Below are 24,800 nucleotides of genomic sequence, written 5' to 3'. Positions count from 1 at the left end.
TCCACAAAGCGACGGTAATACCCCGCCAAACTAAGGAAACTGCAGATCTCCATAGCTGATGATAGTCTAGGCCAACTCTGCACTGCCTCCACCTTCTTCGGATCTACCTTGATCCCATCACAAGACACTATGTGGCCCAAGAATTCCACTGAATCAAGCCAGAATTCACACTTAGAAAATTTTGCATACAACCTTTTCTCCCTCAAAGTCTGAAGCACGATCCTCAGGTGCTGCTTATGATCTTCCCGAGACTGGGAATATAGCAGGATGTCTTCAATAAACACAATGACGAAGGAATCAAGATAAGGCCAGAATACACTGTGCATCAAATGCATAAAGGCTGTTGGGGCATTGGTCAGCCCAAATGACATGACAAGAAACTCATAGTGACCATATCTGGTCCTGAAAGAAGTCTTCTGGATATCCGGCTCCCGAATCTTTAACTGTTGATAGCCAGAACGCAAGTCAATCTTGGAAAATACCCTGGCACCCTGTAACTGATCAAATAAATCATCAATACGAGGCAAAGGATACCTGCTCTTCACTATAACATTGTTCAACTGCCGATAATCAATACACATACACATAGAACCATCATTCTTCTTTATAAATAAGATCGGAGCACCCCAAGGTGACACACTGGGCCGAATGAAGCCCTTATCAAGCAACTCCTGCATCTGCTCCTTCAACTCCTTTAATCCAGGAGGAGCCATACGATATGGAGAAATAGAGATGTGATGAGTGTCCGACAATAAATCAATGCCAAAATCAATATCTCTATCGGGCGGCATGCCCGGAAGATCAGCTGGAAACACATCTGGGAAGTCCCTCACTATTGGAACTAACTCGACTATAGGGGTATCAATACTGACATCTCTCACATAGGCCAAATACACACCACACCCCTTCTCAACCATTTGCTGGGCCTTAAGAAATGAAATGACCCTGCGGGGAGTATACTCTAAGGTACCTCTCCACTCTAATCTCGGCAAACCTAGCATAGCCAGTGTCACGGTCTTAGCGTGACAATCAAAAATAGCATAATGGGGCGACAACCAGTCCATGCCCAAGATAACATCAAAATCTACCATACTGAGGAATAACAAATTGGCTCTGGTCTCAAAACCACTAAGAGCAATCAAACACGATCGATATACGCAGTCCACAATGAGAGAATCTCCCATAGGAGTAGATACATAAACAATGGAACTCAAAGAATCCCAACATATCCCCAAATATGGAGCAAAATAAAAAGACACATATGAATACGTAGAGCCTGGGTCAAATAATACTGATGCATCCCTATGACAGACAGGGATGATACCTGTGATGACTGAATCTGAAGCAACGGCCTCTGAACGGGCTGGAAGGGCATAGTACCTGGCCTGGCCTCCCCCTTTAGGGCGACCTCGACCTCCCCGACTTCCACCTCGAGCTGGTTGAGGAGGTGGGGTAGCAACTGGTGCTGGAAGAATGGCCGGAGGACCCGGTGGAGCACGTGGAGGCTGATAAGTCTGTGGAGGTGCACCCCTCCTGGCTCTGGGGCAATCTCTAACCAGGTGACGAGTGTCACCACACTCAAAACAACCTCTCGGAGGACGCGGTGGCTAAGACTGACTCGGACCTGGCCTGCTAGACTGGCCAGTAATAGCACCTCGAGTAGGAGGCATACTGGATACTGGCGGTGCATAATAGGGCTCCTGAGGTCTAGGAGGAGCTGGGACACCGCTGGCTGCTGGAAGAGCTGAATGAACAGGGCGACTCACAAAACCCCTACCATAGCGTGCTGCTGGTGCATGAGCTCCTGAATATTGACCAGTCTCTCGAGACCTCTTGGCCTCTCTCTCCTCTCGCTCCCGGGCGAACATGCCCTCCACTCTCCTGGCAATGCTCACTGCCTGCTGATAAGTGATGTCCATCTCCAACTCCCTAGCAATACTAGTCCGAATACTGGGGTGGAGTCCCTTAATGAAGCGGCAAACCCTCTCTCTGACTGTAGCAACCAGAGTCGGTGCATGGCGAGCTAACCCACTGAAACGGAATGCATACTCCGACACAGTCATAGAACCCTGACGCAACTACTCGAAATCTGTATGCCAAGCATCCCTGAGGCTCTGAGGAACATACTCACGCAAGAACATCTCTGAAAAGTGAGTCCAAGTGAGTGAGGCTGCCTCGTCCGGACTACTCAGCTCATAGGCACACCACCACTGATATGCTTCTCCCCCAGCTGGAAAGCGGTGAAAGAAACCCCACTCGTCTCCACAATGCCCATAGTGCGGAGAATACGATGACACTCCTCAAGAAAACCTAGAGCATCATCTGAAGCTAGTCCGCTGAAAGTAGGTGGGTGGTACTTCTTGTACCTCTCAAGTCTGAGCTGCTCTGCCTCAGAAGCAGCTACCCTGATCTCATGCTGAACCGGAGCCACTGGGGGCATAGGAATATACTCTGGGGCCTGATAAACCTGGACCCTCTGCTCAGGGGTGCGGACTGCGGGAGTCTGTGCCCCTCCCCCGGCCTGAGATGTAGCGGGAGCTATCGGAAATAGTCCAGCCTGAGCCAGAGTGCTGAACATGCTCAAGAATTGAGCTAAAGTCTCCTAAAGGCTGGAGTAGCAATAGGGATCTCTGGCGCTGGCCCTCCAGCTGGAGCTGCTGGGGGCTCCTCTGACGCAGCTCTCGCAGGTGCTCGGGTTGCACCGCATTGTCTTCCTCTACCCCGACCCCGACCTCTGGTGGCTCTGGCAGGGGGCTCGGGTGCCTGATCGTCGGTCCTCCCATTGCGGGTCCTCACCATCTGAGAGAAGAAATAGAATAGAATCTTAGAATTTTTGGTGTCAATAACTCGCACGACAAGGAAATCAAAGAAATATGATTGTTCTTAACAGTTACATAGCCTCCCGAAGATAAGTACGGACGTCTCCGTACCGATCCGCGAGACTCTAATAAACTGGCTTGTGACTCGCGACTCCTATGAACCTAGTGCTCTGATACAAACTTGTCACAACCCAAAATTATCCCTCCGTAAGATGTCGTGATGGCACCTAGTCTTTACGACTAGGTAAGCCTAATATTTCAAAAAATATATAAAGAGACACAGCATTTTAAAGATAAACAACATATTATAAATAGCCAAGAGTAGTATCACTCAGCATACACAAAATAATTTTCCAAGATCCGGAATATCACTAAGTCACAAGCTGCTATAATCTATGTAGCTCTATACAAAAGTCTGAAGATAATAAGGAAAATCTCTAGACGAGGGAGTAGAAGGGGACTCCGAAGATCTGCGGACGCAAGCAGAGGTACCTTGAAGTCTCCCAGAATCAGCAGCACGTACTAACCCGGAGGCTGATAGCTCGCACCTGGATCTGCACACGAAAAACATGTGCAGGGAAGGGCATGAGTACACCACAATGGTACCCAGTAAGTGCCAAGCCTAACCTCGGTCGAGTAGTGACGAGGTCAGGTCAAGGCCCTACCAGAGTAAATATAATAAATTAAACAGTAAAAGATAACAGTAGAATTTACGGTAACACAGTTAAAGAAATTCTCAAAAATTTAACCATTAAGGGAGTCCTCGGCTCAAAACAAGGTAAACACAGTGGGAAATCTCTCGGGATACCGTCCCATAGTTTCAAATGAATATGCAGTACAGGGGGATCTCCCAGAATACGTCCGTAGTCCAAAAATAAATATGCAGTGCTGAGGGATCTCCCGAAATACGTCCGTAGTCCCAAAGTAAATATGCAGTACATGTTGATCTCCCAGAATACGTCCGTAGTCCCAAAGTAAATATGCAGTACAGGGGGATCTCCCGGAATACGTCCGTAGTCCCAATTTAAATATGCAACGCAAGATGAAATGATAGGTATGACATCGAGTTATACAGTTTATACTGGACACAGATAAGGCAAATAAGGACTTAACTGAACATGACGCACAAAATGTCAATTAGGCAGTTAAAACACGCAAGCATGCTTTTCTAGTCTAAACTACACAATTAAACATATTAGTACAATTATTAAGAGAAGCAATTTATGATTTAAAAAGGTTAAACATGATTTTTTGCAATAATAGCCCGTGTACGTACTCGTCACCTCACGTACACGGCTCCCACACACCAAATAATATCAAGATATCCTAAGGAGAAAGTCCCCAACACAAGGTTAGGCAAGCCACTTACCTCGAACCGCTCAAATCAACCTGATATCACGTTCTTACCACGAGTATCCGACTCCAAATGGCCCGAATATATTCAAAACAGTACAATACCATCAATACGCGCTAATGGAATGAATCCCACAAGAAAATGAACAAAATTAGGCCAAAACCCGAAATTGGCTCAAACCCGGCCCCCAGGGCCCACGTCTTAAAACCCTACAAAATTTACGAAACTAGAAAGCTCATTCACTCACGAGTCTAACCATATCAAATTTACTAAAATCCGACACCAAATGGTCCTCTAATCCACAATTCAAACTCCCGAATCCCTAGTCTCCAACTTTCAATTTCCACCTTAAATACACATTAACTAGGTGGGAAAATACATGGCAAGGCAAGATTATTGACCAAAAACTAAGCACAAGGAACTTACCTCAAGAAATGCCTCGAAAATGCAGTCAAAAATCGCCCCAACCCGAGTTTGCAAAGCTAAAAATGGTAAAAATCGCGAAGCCCTTCGGTTTTAATCATTGCCCAGGTATTTTCGCGCCTGCGGAACCTGAGCTCGCACCTGCGGGTGCGCTTGTGCGAAAAACATGCGCATCTGTGCAACTCAATTACCCCCTCTGCCTTCGCACCTGCGACGAAAGGGCCGCATCTGTGCCCTCGCGCTTTTGCGCATCTTGCGCATGTGCGAGCATCCTTGCACATTTGCGAGCATCGCTGATGCGGAAACTTTCTCGCACTTGTGACCCCAGGCCAACTCTCGATTTATCGCATCTGCCCTTCCATCTCCGCATGTGTGGCTAGCACACCTGCAGTCTCTTTTTCGCAGGTGCGAAAACACTAGAACCAACAAAGTTCAGAGATCCTCTAAGTCCAAGCTTTCACCCGTTAAGCATCTGAAACACACCCGAGGCCCCCGGGACCTCAACCAAATATTCCAACCAATCCTAAAACACCATACGAACTTAGTCGAGCTCTCAAATCCCATCAAACAACGCTAAAATCACGAATCACCTTCCAATTCAAACTTAAAGAACTTGAAACTTCAAAATTCTACAACCGATGTCGAAACCTATCAAATCACGTCCGATTGACCTCAAATTTTGCGCACAAGTTATAATCAACATTACGGACTACTCCAACTTCCGGAATCATAAAACGACCCCGATATAAAAAATTCCACTACCGGCCCAAAACACCAAAAATTCGACTTTCGTCATTTTAAGCCTAAATGAGCTACGAACCTCCAAAACATAATCCGGACACGCTCCTAAACCCAAAATCACCTAACGGAGCTAACGGAATCGACGGAATTCCATTCCGGAGTCGTCTTCATATAGTTCCGACTACGGTCCATATCCTAGGGCTTAAGCTCTCATTTAGGGACTAAGTATCCCAAAATACTCCAAAACTCAAAACCAATCATCCCAGCAAGTCACAATAGCAAAAAAACATTTGGGGAAAGCAGTTAATAGGGGATCAGGGCTATTACTGTCAAAATGACCGGCCGGGTCGTTACATCCTCCCCCTCTTAAAATAATCGTTCATCCTCGAACGAGTATAAAGACATACCTGAAACTGTGAAAAGATGAGGGTACTGGCTGCGCATATCCTGCTCGGTCTCCCAAGTCGCCTCCTCGACCGGCTGACCCCTCCATTTTACCTGTATTAAAGCAATATTCTTTGACCTGAGCTTTCTGACCTGCCTGTCCAAAATGGCTACTGGCTCCTCAACATAAGATAGATCCTTGTCCAACTGGACAGAGCTGAAATCCAATACATGAGTCGGATCACCATGATACTTCCGGAGCATAGACACGTGGAATACCGGGTAAACTCCTGCTAGGCTGGGAGGCAAGGCAAGCTCATAAGCAACCTCCCCAACTCGCCACAATATCTCAAAAGGACCAATGAACCTCGGACTCAGCTTGCCCTTCTTCCCGAAACTCATGACACCCTTCATAGGCGATACCCGAAGCAAGACCCGCTCACCAACCACAAATGCCAAATCACGAACCTTACGGTCCGCATAACTCTTCTTCCTGGACTGGCCTGTGCGAAGTCTCTCCTGAATCACCTTTACTTTATCCAGGGCATCCTGGACCAAATCTGTACCCAACAATCGGGCCTCGCCCAGCTCAAACCATACCACTGGGGACCGGCACCGCCTACCATACAAAGCCTCATACTGTGCCATCTAAATGCTGGACTGATAATTATTGTTGTAAGCAAACTCTGCAAGTGGCAAGTATCGGTCCCATGATCCTCCAAACTCCATCACATAGGGACGGAGCATATCCTCAAAAAACTGAATTGTGCGCTCGGAATGCCCGTCCGTCTGAGGGTGAAGGGATGTGCTCAACTCCACCCTAGTGCCCAACTCCTACTGTACGGCTCTCCAAAATCGTGATGTGAACTATGTACCTCTGTCTGAAATGATAGATACTGGAATACCATGAAGGCGGACAATCTCTCTGATATAAATCTCAACCAACCTCTCCGAAGAGTATGTAGTCAGCACCGGAATGAAATGGCATCGAAATAGCATGGTGATCGAACTTCCTCAAAGTTCGAGGAAGTCCAACCATAAAGTCCATGGTGATCCGCTCCCACTTCTACTCTAGGATCTCCAACCTCTGAAGTAATCCACCCGGTCTCTGATGCTCATATTTAACCTGTTGACAGTTGAGACACTTGGCCACAAACCCAACTATGTCCTTTTTCATTCTTCTCCACCAATAGTGCTGCCTCAAGTCCTGGTACATCTTCACGGCACCTGGATGAATGGAGTACCCCGAGCTATGGGCCTCCTCAAGAATCAACTCTCGAAGCCCATCTACATGGGGCACACAGATCCGGCCCTGCATCCTCATCACACCATCATCACTAATGGTCACATCTCTGGCATCACCTCGCCGAACTCTGTCCTGAAGAACTAGAAGATGAGGATCATCATACTGGCATTCCCTGATACAGTCATAAAGAGAAGACCGAGCAACCACACAAGCTAATACCCGGCTAGGCTCTGAAATATCCAATCTCACGAACTGGTTGGCTAAGGCCTGAACATCCAAGGCTAAGGGCCTCTCAACTGCCGGAAGATATGCCAAACTCCCCAAACTCTCTACCCGGCGACTCAGGCCGTTGGCCACTACATTGGCCTTCCCCGGGTGGTACAATATAGTGATGTTATAGTCTTTAAGTAGCTCCAACCACCTCCGCTGACGCAAATCTGTGTAAATCTCATAGGGAACACCGTACAAATAATGACGCTAGATCTTCAGGGCATGAACAATAGCTGCTAACTCGAGATCATGAACTGGATAATTCTTCTCATGCACCTTCAACTGTCTAGACGCGTAGGCAATCACCCTACCGTCCTGCATTAATACCGCTCCAAGGCCAATCCTCTAGGCATTACAATAGACAGTGTATGACCCTGAACCTATAGGCAATACTAATATTGGGGCTGTAGTCAAAGCTGTCTTGAGCTTCTGAAAGCTCTGCTCACACTCCTCGGTCCACCTGAACGGAGCACCCTTCTGGGTCAGCCTGGTCATAGGTGCTGCAATGGATGAAAATCCCTCCACAAAGTGATGATAATACCCCGCCAAACCAAGAAAATTGCGGATCTCCGTAGCTGATGACGGTCTAGGCCAACTCTGCACTGCCTCCACCTTCTTCGGATCTACCTTGATCCCATCATAAGACACTATGTGGCCCATGAATTCCACTGAATCAAGCCAGAATTCACACTTAGAAAATTTTGCATACAACCTTTTCTCCCTCAAAGTCTGAAGCACGATCCTCAGGTGCTGCTCATGATCTTCCCGAGACTGGGAATATAGCAGGATGTCGTCAATAAACACAATGAAGAAGGAATCAAGATAAGGCCGGAATACACTGTGCATCAAATGCATAAAGGTTGCTGGGGCATTGGTCAGCCCAAATGACATGACAAGAAACTCATAGTGACCATATCTGGTCCTGAAAGCAGTCTTCAGGATATCCGGCTCCCGAATCTTTAACTGGTGATAGCCAGAACGCAAGTCAATCTTGGAAAATACCCTGGCACCCTATAACTGATAAAATAAATCATCAATGCGAGGTAAAGGATACATGTTCTTCACTGTAACCTTGTTCAACTGCCGATAATCAATACACATACACATAGAACCATTCTGCTTCTTTACAAATAAGACCGGAGCACCCCAAGGTGACACACTGGGCTGAATGAAGCCCTTATCAAGCAACTCCTGCAACTGCTCCTTCAACTCCTTTAATTCAGGAGGAGCCATATGATATGGAGGAATAGAGATGGGCTGAGTGCCCGGCAACAAATCAATGCCAAAATCAATATCTCTGTCGGGCGCCATGCCCGGAAGATGAGCTGGAAACACATCTGGGAAGTCCCTCACTACTGGAACTAACTCGACTGTAGGGGTATCAATACTGACATCTCTCACATAGGCCAAATACGTACCACACCCCTTCTCAACCATTCGCTGGGCCTTAAGAAATGAAATAACCCTGTGGGGAGTATACTCTAAGGTACCTCTCCACTCTAATCTCGGTAAACCTGGCATAGCCAGCATCACAGTCTCAGCGTGACAATCAAGAATAGCATAATGGGGCGACAACCAGTTCATGCCCAAGATAACATCAAAATCTACCATACTGAGGAATAACAAATTGGCTCTGGTCTCAAAACCACTAAGAGCAATCAAACACGACCAAAATACGCGGTCCACAACGAGAGAATCTCCCACAGAAGTAGATACATAAACGGGGAAACTCAAAGAATCCCGAGATATCCCCAAATGTGGAGCAAAATAAGAAGACACATATCAATACGTAGAGCTTGGGTCAAATAATACTGATGCATCCCTATGATAGACAGGGACGATACCTGTGATGACTGAATCTGAAGCAACGGCCTCTGAACGGGCTAGAAGGGCATAGTACCTGGCCTGGCCTCCCCCTCTAGGGCAACCTCGACCTCCCCGACCTCCACCTTGAGCTGGCTGAGGAGGTGGGGTAGCAGCTGGTGCTGGAAGAATGGCCAGAGGACCTGGTGGAGCACGTGGAGGCTGATAAGTCTATGGAGGTGCACCCCTCATGGCTCTGGGGCAATCTCTAACCTGGTGACGAGTGTCACCACACTCCAAACAACCTCTCGGAGGACGCGGCGGCTGAGATTGACTCGGACCTGGCCTGCTGGACTGGCCGGTAATAGCACCTCGAGTAGGAGGCATAGTGGATACTGGAAGTGCATAATAGGGCTCCTGAGGTCTAGGAGGAGTTGGGACACCACTGGCTGCTGGAAGAGCTGAATGAACAGGGTGACTCACAAAACCCCTACCATAGCGTGCTGCTGGTGCATGAGCTCCTGAATAATGACGAGTCTCTCGAGACCTCTTGGCCTCTCTCTCATCTCGGTCCCGGGCGAACATGCCCTCCACTCTCCTGGCAATGCTCACTGCCTGCTGATAAGTGATGTCCATCTCCAACTCCCTAGCCATACTAGTCCGAATACTGGGGTGGAGTCCCTCAATGAAGCGACGAACCCTCTCTCTGACTGTAGCAACTAGAGCCGGTGCATAACGAGCTGACCCACTGAAACGGACTGCATACTTTGACACAGTCATAAAACCCTAACGCAACTGCTCGAACTCTACACGCCAAGCATCCCTGAGGCTCTAAGGAACATACTCACGCAAGAACATCTCTGAAAAGTGAGTCCAAGTGATTGAGGCTGCCTCGTCCGGACTACTCAGCTCATAGGCACGCCACCAATGATATGCTGCTCCCCTCAGCTAGAAAGCGGTGAAAGAAACCCCACTCGTCTCCACAATGCCCATAGTGCGGAGAATCCGTTGACACTCCTCAAGAAAACCCAGAGCATCATCTGAAGCTAGTCCGCTGAAAGTAGGTGGGTGGTACTTCTTGTACCTCTCAAGTCTGAGCTGCTCTGCCTCAGAAGCAGCTACCTTGATCTCATGCTGAACCGGAGCCACTGGGGGCATAGGAATATACTCTGGGGCCTGATCAACTTGGACCCACTAGTCAGGGGTGCGGGCTGCGGGAGTCTGTGCCCCTCCCCCGGCCTGAGATGTAGCGGGAGCTATCGAAAATAGTCTAGCCTGAGCCAGAGTGGTGAACATGCTCAAGAACTGAGCTAAAGTCTCCTGGAAGGCTGGAGTAGCAATAGGGATCTCTGGCGCTGGCCCTCCAGTTGGAGCTGCTGGGGGCTCCTCTGACGCAGCTCTCGCAGGTGCTCGGGCTGCACCGCGTTGTCGTCCTTTACCCCGACCGCGGCCTCTGGTGGCTCTGGCAGGGGGGCTCGGGTGCCTGATCGTCGGTCCTCCTATTGCGGGTCCTCACCATCTGTGAGAAGGAATAGAATAGAATCTTAGAATTTTTGGTGTCAATAACTCGCACGGCAAGGAAATCAAAGAAATATGATTGTTCTTAGCAGTTACATAGCTTCCCGAAGATAAGTACGGACGTTTCCGCACCGATCTGCGAGACTCTAATAAACCAGCTTGTGACCGAACCTAGTGCTATGATACCAACTTGTCACCACCCCAAGTTATCCTTCCGTAAGGTGTCGTGATGGCACCTAGTCTTTACGACTAGGTAAGCCTAATATTTCGAAAAAAATATATAGAGACACAACATTTTAAAGATAAAACACATATTATAAATAGCCAAGAGTAGTATCACTGGCATACACAAAATAATTTCTCAAGACCCGGAATATCACTAAGTCACAAACTGCTATAATCTATGTAGCTCTATACAAAAGTCTGAAGATAATAAGGAAAATCTCTAGACGAGGGAGTAGAAGGGGACTCCGAAGATCTGCGGACGCAAGCAGAGGTACCTTGAAGTCTCCCAGAATCAGCAGCACGTACTAACCCCGAGGCTGATAGCTCGCACCTGGATCTGCACAAGAAAAACATGTGCAGGGAAGGGCATGACTACACCACAATGGTACCCAGTAAGTGCCAAGCCTAACCTCGGTTGAGTAGTGACGAGGTCAGGTCAAGGCCCTACCAGAGTAAATATAATAAATTAAACAGTAAAAGATATAAGTAGAATTTACGGTAACACGGTTAAAGAAATTCTCGAAAATTTAACCATTAAGGGAGCCCTTGGCTCAAAACAAGGTAAACATAGTGGAAAATCTCTCGGGATACCGTTCCGTAGTTTCAAATGAATATGCAGTACATGGGGATCTTCCGGAATATGTCCGTAGTCCCAAAATAAATATATAGTGCTGGGGGATCTCCCGAAATACGTCCGTAGTCCCAAAGTAAATATGCAGTGCTGGGGGATCTCCCGGAATACGTCCGTAGTCCCAAAGTAAATATGCAGTACAAGGGGATGTCTCGGAATACGTCCGTAGTCCCAAAGTAAATATGCAGTACAGGGGGATCTCCCGGAATACGTCCGTAATCCCAATTTAAATATGCAACGCAAGATGAAATGACAGGTATGACATCGAGTTATACAGTTTATACTGGACACATATAAGGCAAATAAGGACTTAACTGAACATGACGCACAGAATGTCAATTAGGCAGTTAAAACACTTAAGCATGCTTTTCTAGTCTTAACTACACAATTAAACATATTAGTACAATTAATAAGAGAAGCAATTTATGATTTAAAAAGGTTAAACATAATTTTTTGCAATAATAGCCCGTGTACGTACTCGTCACCTCACGTACACGGCGCCCACACATCAAATAATATCAAGATATCCTAAGGGGAAAGTCCCCAACACAAGGTTAGGCAAGCCACTTACCTCGAACCGCTCAAATCAACCTGATATCACGTTCTTACCACGAGTATCCAACTCCAAATGGCCCGAATCTATTCAAAACAGTACAATACCATCAATACGCGCTAATGGAATGAATCCCACAAGAAAAACTACAAAAATAGGCCAAAACCCGAAATTGGTTCAAACCCAGCCCCCGGGGCCCACGTTTCAAAACCCGACAAAATTTACGAAACTAGAAAGCTCATTCACTCACGAGTCTAACCATATCAAATTTACTAAAATCTGACACTAAATGGTCCTCCAATCCACAATTCAAACTCCTGAATCCCTAGTCTCCAACTTTCAATTTTCACCTTAAATACACATTAACTAGGTGGGAAAATACATGGCAAGACAAGATTATTGACCAAAAACTAAGCACAAGGAACTTACCTCAAGAAATGCCTCGAAAATGCTCTCAAAAATCGCCCCAACCCGAGTTTGCAAAGCTAAAAATGGTAAAAATTGCGAAGCCCTTCGGTTTTAATCACTGCCCAGGTATTTCTGCACCTGCGGAACCTGGGCTCGCACCTGCGGGTGCGCTTGTGCGGAAAACGTACGCATCTGCACAACTCACTTACCCCCTCTGCCTTCGCACCTGCGACGAAAGGGCCGCATCTGCGCCCTCGCGCCTGCGGAGTCCCTTCCGCTTCTGCGCATCTTGCGCATTTGCGGGCATCACAGATGCGGAAACTTCCTCGCACCTGCGACCCCAAGCCAACTCTCGATTTATCACATCTGCGCTTCCATATCCGCATGTGCGGCTAGCGCACCTGCGGTCTCTTTTCCGCATGTGCGAAAACACCAGAACCAGCAAAGTTCAGAGATCCTCTAAATCCAAGTTTTCACCCGTTAAGCATCCGAAATACACCCGAGGCCCCCGGGACCTCGACCAAACATACCAACCAATCCTAAAACACCATACGAACTTAGTCGAACTCTCAAATCCCATCAAACAACGCTAAAATCACGAATCACCCTCCAATTCAAACTTAAAGAACTTGAAACTTCAAAATTCTACAACCGATGTCGAAACCTATCAAATCACGTCCGATTGATCTCAAATTTTGCGCACAAGTTATAATCAACATTACGGACCTACTCCAACTTCCGGAATCGGAAAACGACCTTGATATAAAAAATCCCACTACCAGCCCAAAACTCTAAAAATTCGACTTTCGCCATTTCAAGCCTAAATGAGCTACGAACCTCCAAAACGCAATCCGGACACACTTCTAAACCCAAAATTACCTAACAGAGCTAACGGAACCGACAGAATTCCATTCCAAGGTCGTCTTCATATAGTTCCGACTACGGTCCAAATCCTAGGGCTTAAGCTCTCATTTAGGGACTAAGTGTCCCAAAATACTCCGAAACTCAAAACCAATCATCCCGGCAAGTCACAATAGCAGAAAAACATTTGGGGAAAGCAGTTAATAGGGGATCGAGGCTATTACTCTCAAAACGACCGACCGGGTTGTTACACTAAGTGCCACCAAAGCTGATTAATTTGTAACTTGGTTACCTCTTGAATGAAGATTCAATAATGAAAAGAGCAGTCTTTCAATAAAAAGATCAACTATATTGAGAGGCGGAGCCAAGATTTGAATCTTATGGGTTCGGGATTGTAGTCCTTTCAAGTCACTGGATTTTAAATTAATAAGTTTTACATATCTAATGAATTTCTTAAGACAAATACATGGTTTGAACAAAAGTTAATGGGTTCAGTCGAACCCGCCTCCGGTACTCTGCATCCGCCTCTCACTATATAATTAATTAAGTTGTTTCCCGTCACTACAGCAAACCAAAAAGACAAATAAAATAGCCATTTTTTATTATTGCTTCGCATGTTCAAGGTTACTTTTTTGCATAATTAAATTGAAAAGGATGTATTTGGGAGAGAGCATTCAGTTACGGTGGGTCAAAACAATTTCAATCTAAGACCTTAAAAGTTATTTAAATTTTAAAAATAAATAGCAAGATATAAATTTATAACTTTAAATATCAATATTAAATTTATCAGCTGGTACTTGATGATATTATGGGTTGTACGAACTTTGAGATTTTAGGTTCATATCCTTTATTATGATGTACTAGCAAGACAAGAGGTATACGCAGAAATAACATCTCTATTGTCAGGGAGTTCTACTTTAGATTTTATTTAATCATCTGCTATTTGATTTCATTTAAATGTTTCTGATTTTCTTTTATCCCCCTTCCCCCCTCCAAGATATAAATTCATAACTTTAAATATCAATATTAAATTTATCAGCTGGTACTTGATGATATTATGGGTTGTACGAACATTGAGATTTTAGGTTCGTATCCTTTATTAAGATGTACTAGCAAGACAAGAGGTATACGCGGAAACAACATCTCTATTGTCAACATCTCTATTGTCAGGGAGTTCTACTTTAAATTTCATTTAATCATCTGCTATTTGATTTCATTTAAATATTTCTGATTTTCCTCTCAAGATATAAATTCATAACTTTAAATATCAATATTAAATTTATCAGCTGGTACTTGATGATATTATGGATTGTACGAACTTTGAGATTTTAGGTTAGTATCCTTTATTATGATGTACTAGCAAGACAAGAGGTATACACAGAAACAACATCTCTATTGTCAGAGAGTTCTACTTTAGATTTCATTTAATCATCTGCTATTTGATTTCATTTAAATGTTTCTGATTTTCTTTAATCCCCCCCAGATATAAATTCATAACTTTAAATATCAATATTAAATTTATCAACTGGTACTTGATGATATTATGGGTTGTACGAACTTTGAGATTTTAGGTTGGTATCCTTTATTATGATGTACTAGCAAGACAGGAGATATACGCGAAAACAACATCTCTATTGTCAGGGAGTTCTACTTTAAATTTCATTTAATCATCTGCTATTTGATTTCATTTAAATATTTCTGATTTTCCCTTCAAGATATAAATTCATAACTTTAAATATCAATATTAAATTTATCAGCTGGTACTTGATGATATTATGGGTTGTACGAACTTTGAGATTTTAGGTTGGTATCCTTTATTATGATGTACTAGCAAGACAAGAGGTATACACAGAAACAACATCTCTATTGTTAGAGAGTTTTACTTTAGATTTCATTTAATCATCTGCTATTTGATTTCATTTAAATGTTTCTGATTTTCTTTTATCTCCCCCCTCCCCCCAGATATAAATTCATAACTTTAAATATCAATATTAAATTTATCAGCTGGTACTTGATGATATTATGGGTTGTACGAACTTTGAGATTTTAGGTTGGTATCCTTTATTATGATGTACTAGCAAGACAAGAGGTATACGCAGAAACAACATCTCTATTGTCAGAGAGTTCTACTTTAGATTTCATTTAATCATCTGCTATTTGATTTCATTTAAATGTTTCTGATTTTCTTTAATCCCCCCCAGATATAAATTCATAACTTTAAATATCAATATTAAATTTATCAACTGGTACTTGATGATATTATGTCTTCTTTTTTTTTTTTTTACTATGGAGACCTCCATTTTATTGCCGAAGGAGAGAAACACTACAAAGTAGTTGATCCAATTTAAGATATAAAAAAAAATTAAAATTTCATGTGTATGAGATCTAAATTTTCATGTGATTAAAGAATTTTGCTGTTGAAATTCGTCTAGCATTGTTCTTTGATGTGTTGAATGTAATGTTAACGTTGATTTTCTAGGATTTGTTAAAAAAATAAATTAAATCCACATTTGAAGGACATTGAAGGTTAAAACTCATATATTAGATTTGTTGAGTTTGTAGTTGTTTTTATCCAATTTCACCCGGAGTTTGTTTGAAATGTTGATTGTAGGTTGTAGCTAAAGTTTGAGCCAATTTGGTGGAGATGTTGCAATAGATTTTTGATATTTGGGTTGAAATTGGATTGAACTAGTGATGAAGGGATTTGTATTGTTTCCCAAAATGATATATTGTCATTTATAGTCCACGCCATCTGCATGAATTCGGACGACCACCTTCGAATCGCCTAAAATTTTATGAGACAATAAAAATGACATAATGAACAATAGTCATTGATTCGCCTAGGGCCATAAAATAGGAATTCATCACGATACCCTAATTTTCGTGTACTATAGTCCACTCCATCTGTATGAATTCGGGAGAACGACTTCGAATCACCTAAAATTTTGCAGGACCATTAAAATTTTGCAGGACCATAAAAAATGACCTAATGAACAATAGTCATCGCTTCGCCATTACCTTTCTTTTGTTTTGGCATTTTAGGGTCATAAAACATGAATTTAGCACGATTCCTAGATTTTCGTGTGCTATCGATGTGTGGCTATAATTCCATAGTTTCGTACATTACGTGCCTTGCATTTTACATGCTTTAATCATAAATTACACTTTATTTGCGCATAATGGAATCTATTTTATGTGTAGGTGAATTGGCGATGAAAGTAGAGCAAAATGGATACTTAAACGTTGAAAGTGTGCTCGAGAACAGTAAAAAGGAGAGACCTGGCGAGGCCAGCCAAAAGCCAGGCTGAACCAGGCTTTAGCCTGGCGAGGCTAGCCAAAATCTAGACTGAACCAGGCATTAGGCTGGCGACACCAGGCCTGGGGCCAGGTCCAATCCGAGTTTTGAAGGCTTATTTCGTCTCCTGATTTGACTAGGACTTGACCTACACGTTTAGGTCTTTTCCTACACATATAAATAGACCTAAAAATGCCACTTTGGAAGGGAGACCGAGATTAGATAGACCGAGATTGGACAGAGAGACCGACATTAGACTGGGGATTCGACCTAAGGAGGAAAGAACACATTAGGAGCAAGGCGGAGAATTCTTCTACGAGTTTTTCACTTCCTTCTTCCTATTTTCATTATTGGTTATGAATTCTAGTATTTTAGTCATGCATACTATTATGAATAGCTAATTTGTTATCTAGGGTTTTGATGGAACCTATTGGAGGAAGATTTTCTTGTTACGTTAATATAGATTTGCCGTAGTATTTTATCTATTTGTTCAACTATATTATTCATGCGGTTGATTGAAAGGCCCTCAATTAGCTGTGCCTATTTAGTATGTATTACTCGGAAGAGAGTGCATATTTAGGTAGTTGTTGAACAACATCACTCCTAAACGTATATGAGGGATCAATACGGAGGTTTAAAGGTGTGATGACCCAAAAGGTCATCTTATATTTTAGAACTCGAATCTACGCTCTTAAGCCTTATAAATCTCATTTTTACTGACCTCGATTTGCGTGCGCAGTCCGGGAAGGTTTCCGGAAAAGCTTTTATGTTGAAAACTAATGAAAATAAGAATTTTTACCTTAAAAATTGATTTTAGTTGACTTCGGTCAATAGTTTTGGTAAACGGGCCCGGATTCGTGCTTTGACGATCCTGATAGGTCCGTATCGAATTATGGGACCTGGGCGTATGCTCGGAATCAAATTTGGAGGTCCCTAGCTTGAGTTATGAATTTTTGATGAAAATTAAAAGTTTGGAAATTATTTGTTTTTAAAAATTGATTGATATTTGGCATTGTTAGTATCAAGTCCGTATTTTAATTCCGGAGCCCGGTATAGGTTCATTATGATATCTAAGACATGTCTGTAAAATTTGGTGAGAAATGGAGTTGATTTGACATGATTCAGACGTCCAGTTGAGAAATTAGAAGTTTTAAAGTGTTCTTGAGAATTTTATTTGATTTGGTGCTAAATTCAGAGTTCTAGGTGTTATTTTGGCGATTTGATCGCGCGAACAAGTTCGTATGATGTTTTTAGACTCGTGTGCATGTTTGGTTTGGAGCCCCGAGGGCTCGAGTGAGTTTCAGATAGGCCACGGGATGTTTTGGACTTTGGAAATCTGGTTTTTCTGCAGAATCTGTGTTCTGGCATGTCTTTCTTTGCGTTCGCGAAGGTACTCTCGCGAACGCGAAGTGTAAACTGGGAAGCTGAGGATTTCTTCTTCGCGAACGCGAAGGCTTGGTCGCAAATGCAAAGCGATGGGGGCGTTACCCTTCGCGAACGCGACAAGCCCATCGCGAACGCATAGCGTTAGGCACTGGGGAGAAGGAGTCAGCCTTTTCTTCTTCGCGAACGCGAGCAATGTCTCGCGAACGCGAAGATCAGGGAAGGATAACCTACGCAAATGCGAGCATTGCCTCGTGAACGCGAAGGTTTGGCAGGCCATACACTTCGCGAACGCGACAGTGCTCTCGCGAATGCGATGAACATTGTCGCCCAGCACTTAACAGAACGCAAAACGGGATTTTTGCCAAAAAACTCATTTTTTCTCAAAAACCAAACGGTGAGGGGCGATTTTTCAAGAGTCATTCCTTCCCCAAATTATTGGTAAGTAATTCTAAACCATCTTCTTTCAATTACCCATTACATTTCTTGAATTTTCAACCTAAAATCTAGAGTTTTCATGGTAGAATTAGGGTTAGGGTAAAAAATAGGGATTTCGGGAATTTGGGGATTTAGACCTCAATTTGAGGTTGGATTCCAAAACTAATTACATATTCGGGCTCGGGGGTGAATGGGTAAAAGGATTTTGATCCGAACCTCGAGTTTTGACCAAGCGGGCCCGGGGTCAATTTTTCGACTTTTTGGAGAAAAATTTGGGAAATTTAATTTATGCAATATAATTAATTTCTTTTGCAATATTTGATATTATTGAGTCATTTTTTAATAGATACGAGTGGTTTGGAGGTGAATTCCAAAGGAAAAGCTGTGATTGAGAATTAAGTGGTATTCGGAGCGAGGTAAGTGTTGTGTTTAACCCTGACTTGATGGAATTAGGAACCTTAGATTAATTGCTAAGTGAAATTCATGTGAGCGGCGTATATGTGAGGTGACGAGTACCTATGCGCCGCCAATTTACCTGTTTTTCCATGTTTCTCTGTTTTTCTGATATTGTCTCATTCCTATGCCAAATTGCTACGTGTTATACTATGTTGTTCAAATTATCGTTCTTATCATGTTTACGGAATTTTCTGGTGATAATTGAATTTTTATTTCAAAGTTAAGATTGATATTATGGAACCAAATGTTGAAATAAGGTTTGTACTTGTTATTCTATCTCCCTGTTGTTATTTATGCATTGCATTATGGTAAGGGAGAGTGTTAATGCACGAAGGGTGATGCCGTGCCATATTGTGAGTGTTAATGCACGAAGGGTGATGCCGTGCCATGATATGAGAGTAAAAGCACGAAGGGTGATGCCGTATCGTTTCTATTAATTTTAGGGTAGATTGAGAGTAAAAGCACGAAGGATGATGCCGTGCATTTTTTTTCTTTACTGTATTCACTATTCCTGTAGTTCTTTATCTTGTATTCCCCTCAGTATGTCTCCCCTCCCGACATTTTCTGTTTAGTTCTTCATTCCTGTTATTTGCGTATACACTGTTAAATTATACAGGTTGATTGTAGGTGCCTTGCCTTAGCCTCGTCACTACTTTGTCGAGGTTAGGCTCGACACTTACCAGTACATAGGGTCGGTTGTACTGATGCTGCACTCTACACTTTCTGTGCAGATTTTGATACCGGCTCAGGTTGATCGAGATTTGCTATTGGTCCGTTGTCCGGAGACTCAAGGTAGATCTGTTGGCGTTCACAGACCTTGAAGTCCCCGTCTATCTTTTTATGTCCTACTGTTTTCTTTCATTCAGACAGTTGTATTTCTTTCAGACTATTACTTGTAGTAAATTCTAGAGTGCTCGTGAATTGTGACTCCAGATCCGGGTGGTAGTAATTAATACAGTTTTATGATATTTCGCACTTATTATATTTTATTTTATTTAATTATTGTTATTTACTGAATGGAAATAAGGAATTGGTTTAATGATTCTCTAACGTTGGCTTGCATGGCAAGTGAAATGTTAGGCGCCATTACGGTCCCGTCGGTGAAAAATTTCGGGTCGTGACAAAAGGTGGGATTAGGGATAACGAAACCTTGGTGCGATCTGAGTGAGCTGTACTTAATACCAGCTAGCGTAATTCGGGAGAATATGTATAGTAAATTGTGATAATTACTCGGGAGAGAGTTACGATAGTTAGAGTGCTCATGATCGGTAGAGAAAACTTAGGCAAATTTATAGGAAACGTAGTGAAAAGGATTCCGACAATTAGAAAAATCATAACTCTAGACCTCCTTAATCTTGTCTCCAATCCTTATCCTTGTTAATTCATAGTTTTACTGCTTTCTAGTATTTGTTAGTTAATTAGATAAAAGTAAACATTATAATCTTTATAATTAGGAAATTATTTGGACTTGTGTTTCTTAGTGATATTGAACAACTGTAGCTAAGCCTTAGTTCTCTGTGGGATTCGACTCTGGACTTGTAAATCGGATTATATTTGCAACGACCGCTTAGTCCTTTTTATAAGGCATAGTTGGACGTGATCAGCTATACTCCATGCCATCTGCAGGAATTCGGGTGATTGCTCCGAATCTCCTAAAATTGTATGGGACCATAGAAAACGACCTAATAAATAATAGTCACCGCTTCGCCATGACTGTTCCTCATTTTTTGGCATTTTCGGGCCATAAAACATGAATTCAGCACGATTCCCAGATTTTCGTGTGATATAGTCCACGCTATCTATATGAATTCGACGACTGGCTCTGAGTAGCCTAAAATTTTGCGGGACCACAAAAAATGATCTAATGAATAATAGTTATTGCTTCGCCAACCGTTCCTCATTTATTGGCATTTTTGGGCCATAAAACAAGAATTCAGCACGATTCCCAGATTTTCGTGTGCTATAGTCCACGCCATCTGCATGAATTCAGGCGACTAGCTCCGAATTGCCTAAAATTTTGTTGGACCATCAAAAACAACCTAATGAACAATAGTTATCGATTTTTCATGATCATTCCTTATTTTTTGGGGGCATTTTAGGGCCATAAAACAAGAATTCAGCACGATTCTCAAATTTTCGTTGTCACACCTCCTTTTTATGAGGAATAGGGAGTTTTTTCAATTAAAGTGACATTATTCGAAATGGGATTATTTAATTAATTAGAGTCACTACTTGGAATAATTATTATGGTGTTCCAAGTCACCGGTTTGTTTTAAAATCCCAAATCAAGGAAATTGACTCTGTTTAAAGTACGCGAAACACATAAGATCGGGTAAGGAATTCTGTTAATCTGGGAGAAGGTGTGAGGCACTCCCGGATTTCGTGATTTTAGCACGGTCTCTCTTAATCATACTTGGCTTAATTAATTATTTAATTACATATTTTAAAACCTATGTGAGTTTTCACCTTTTACCGCTTTTAATTATGGACTTATCTTTGAAATGGATCACATGTGTGTAAATCCATTTGATTAAGTGCGCTAAAGTCATGTCACGCATATGTGTACACAATTAATAACACTTTATTATTTGTTGAGATTGTTTGGCCAAAGTTGCGCGAACGCATACCTTGATTTTAAGATTACAAGTCATAATTATGTCACGCGAACGTATACATAATCACGATAATTTAATTAATTAAAAGAGCGCCTAAAGCACCCTAACGATGTTCATTATTCTTCCTAAACTTTGAGATTATTGTGAAGGTGTAAAAGTTATGGAAGATTATTGTGGGAGAGGTAATATGTTTTTAGTTATGAAAAAGTGGGTTAGCTTATTAAAAGAAAGATGGGCCAGAGATGTTATTGAAAGAAAGGTTGTTGGACTTGAATTACTGCTTAATGCCTCGAGGGCCTAGCAGAATCATTCCTATATAATATTTGAAACTTATTTACCAAAATTATTTTATTTTTTGTATATTACCCGCTCTAAATAAAGATTACTTACAAATTATATACATTCCACCTTAAAAGGCTCCCAATCCATTATTAGTGCCTTCAATCAAGGGATTTAGTTACACCATTTTCCTTTTTTCTCTCTTCTCTTGTAACGACCCGACTTGTCATTTTAAGAATTAACGTCCCATTCAATGACTTAAGGTCTCAGGCAACTTCATAATATGTATTATTACCCGCGGGTGTGGTCGAGTTTGATTTTCGGAAGATTTAGAATTTAATTGAAAGAGAAAATCTCATTTTGAAGCTTAAATGGAAAGAGTTGACCAAAGAGTTGACTTTTGAGCAAACGACCTCGGAATAAAATATTGATAATGTCAATATCTTCGTATGGTGATTTTGGACTTAGGCGCGTGTTCGGATTTGGAAGTCCGTAGGACAATTCGATGCGTTTTGGCGAAAGTTGGAAAATAGACGATTTTCGGAAAGTTCGATCGAAGGTTGAGCTTTTGATAACGAGGTCGGAATCAGATTCTAGAAATTAGAATAGGTCTGTTATGTAACTTATGACTTGTGTGTAAAATTTGAGGTCAATCGGACTTGATTCGATAGGTTTCGGCATAGAATGTTGAAGCTGGAATTTTCATAATAGACTAAAGTTTCAAGTGAGTTCGCACAAGATCTAACTTCAAATGAGTATACCTCTCTTGATATGAAGAGTTATATAGTGTTTTACCTATCAAAATAAATTTCTATGTGTCTAGTTTCCAACGCTTCAAACCGTTCGTCATTTGGATACTCCTACACGAAGTTATGACTAAATTACCAAAGGCTAGAAAAATACAATTCTGTGACCAATTATGCGATCGCAAAACAGTTATGCGATCGCAAAACTGCTTCTGCGACCGCAAACTGGTCGCAGAATGGACCAGAAGAGCCCAGTTCTGGGCACTAATTTTGCGATCAGTTTAGCGGCCCGCATACCCATTCTGCGGTCCATTATGCGACCGCAGACCTGCTTTCGGAGGGTTAATTTTTCTATTTTCATAACCCGACCCCATTTTGATAAATAGGCTTTGGAGCTTATTTTGGGGTATTTTTCTGAGGGTTTTAGAGAGAGGTAAGAGCATTTTAGAGAGAGAAGGAGGGAACCTAACATTCTAATCATCCAATCTTCAAGAATCAAGGAAGCTAATCACAAGATCTCCATTAAAGAGGTAAGATTCAATCCCTAGTCTTCAATTTTGAGTTTGGGGTAAAAGATTGGTGGTTGGGAGTATGATTCTTGGGTGTAAGAGTATTATGTATATATGCTTGTACCAATAAGATTTGTGGAAAGATTGTTGAGATCAAATAAGTAAAGATTGGGTTTTGGAATGAAGGAAATCTTGTAAAAGAACCTTGTAACCAAATTTGCACACCTAGTGTTTGATAAAATGCTCAAATGAGCTGAAACCATGAAAATCTTCCTAATTATGGTTCACTTTTGTTATGCTTCTAAATAGATTAAATTTGCTAGAATTTTCGGAACCTCGTAGTAATGTAAGGAAGGCTCAAGAAAGATTGGAGCCGTCCGGAGGTCAATTCAAGCAAGAAGGCGATTTTGGAATATCGGCCTAATTTCAAAAAAAAAAAAAGGTAAGTGTCTTGCTTAACCTCGAGTGGGGAAATTCTCCCTAAGGCATTGAGTCTTATGTGCAACTTGTGTAATTGAAAACCATGTACGCGAGGTGACGAGTACGTACTTGGTTTATATGTGCGAATTTCATTGATTAAAAATCTTTTGACGCCCTTATGTACTAAATTGGAAATTATTGGCACTTATTAAATCCTCTATTTGTCATGCCTACATCCTTGTTTGTTGAAATTATTTTTACATGATGATTTGGTGTGATTGTCACCTTGATTTTTATGTGAAATATTATTTTGTTGAGTTATTCACTTTCGAATATTTTGTTAATATTTTTGTGCACATTATGGTCGAGGCATAGACTCCTTATTGTGGAAAATAAGGTATTGCTGATTTTTGTGGCAAGTTGTGATATTTGAGCACTTGATGTGCAAACTGTGATAAGTTGTAATATTTGAGCACTTGATGTGCAATCTGTGATAATTTATAATAATTGAGCACTTGATGTGCAATTTTTGATAAGTTGTAATATTTGAGCACTTGATGTGCAATCTGTGATAAGTTATAATAATTGAGCATTTGATGTGCAATCTATGCTATGTTATAATATTTTAGCATTTGAGGTGCAGTTTATGAGATGTAATATTGGCACATTATATTGTGGGAGTTATGTTCGGGTGTTTGCACGAGGTTTCTGCCATGCTATTATTACTATTAATTTATGCACATGCGGCATGACAAGACGGGCTATTTATATAAATATGGGTTTGCGCATTTGGCGAGACAAAATGGGAACATTATTATACACGTGTGGCGAGACAAGGCAGGCATTTACTTTACTATTACACACGTGGCGAGACAAGGGGGGCTATGTCGGGGATTGATTTGTGATGGCCTGAGGGCATTGTTATTGTTGCATATTTATTTTGGGACTACGAGGCGGTACCTCGGGAGATCCCCTGTTGAGCACTTATTTAAGGACTATATTTGCACTTGCCCTTGGTTATTTATTTTTTTTCGTAATTTGTAAATTCTTCTGTTTTTCGTGATGTATTATTTGACTTAATATTAAGTGTTTTGTATTTTTTGATGTATTGTGTTGACCTTGACTTTTTCGTACGAGACTTTGAAGATTTGTATTTTTGGGTTGTACTTGTCTTTGATGATTGAGTTGTTCTAATAAAAGAAAATTTCCAGTATGTTTAATTTAATAAATTTTATATCCAAATTAGTAGTTTATCTGATACTTTATTTTAAAGGAAATGTCATTTTTCCTCTCTCAAACGATTTCTAAAATAAACTATCTTTTTGTTGATTTCTTACTTGATTTAAATATTTTAACCTTACTTTATTGAAAATAACTTGATCTTGCGGATCTTATATACATTGATATTTTGGTACGTGAGTTG

The sequence above is a fragment of the Nicotiana tabacum genome, chromosome 24, assembly GCF_000715075.1.
Source record: "Nicotiana tabacum cultivar K326 chromosome 24, ASM71507v2, whole genome shotgun sequence".
NCBI classification, from domain to species: domain Eukaryota; kingdom Viridiplantae; phylum Streptophyta; class Magnoliopsida; order Solanales; family Solanaceae; genus Nicotiana; species Nicotiana tabacum.
The sequence above is the reverse complement of the archived record's forward strand: the minus strand, read 5'-3'. Positions refer to the sequence as shown.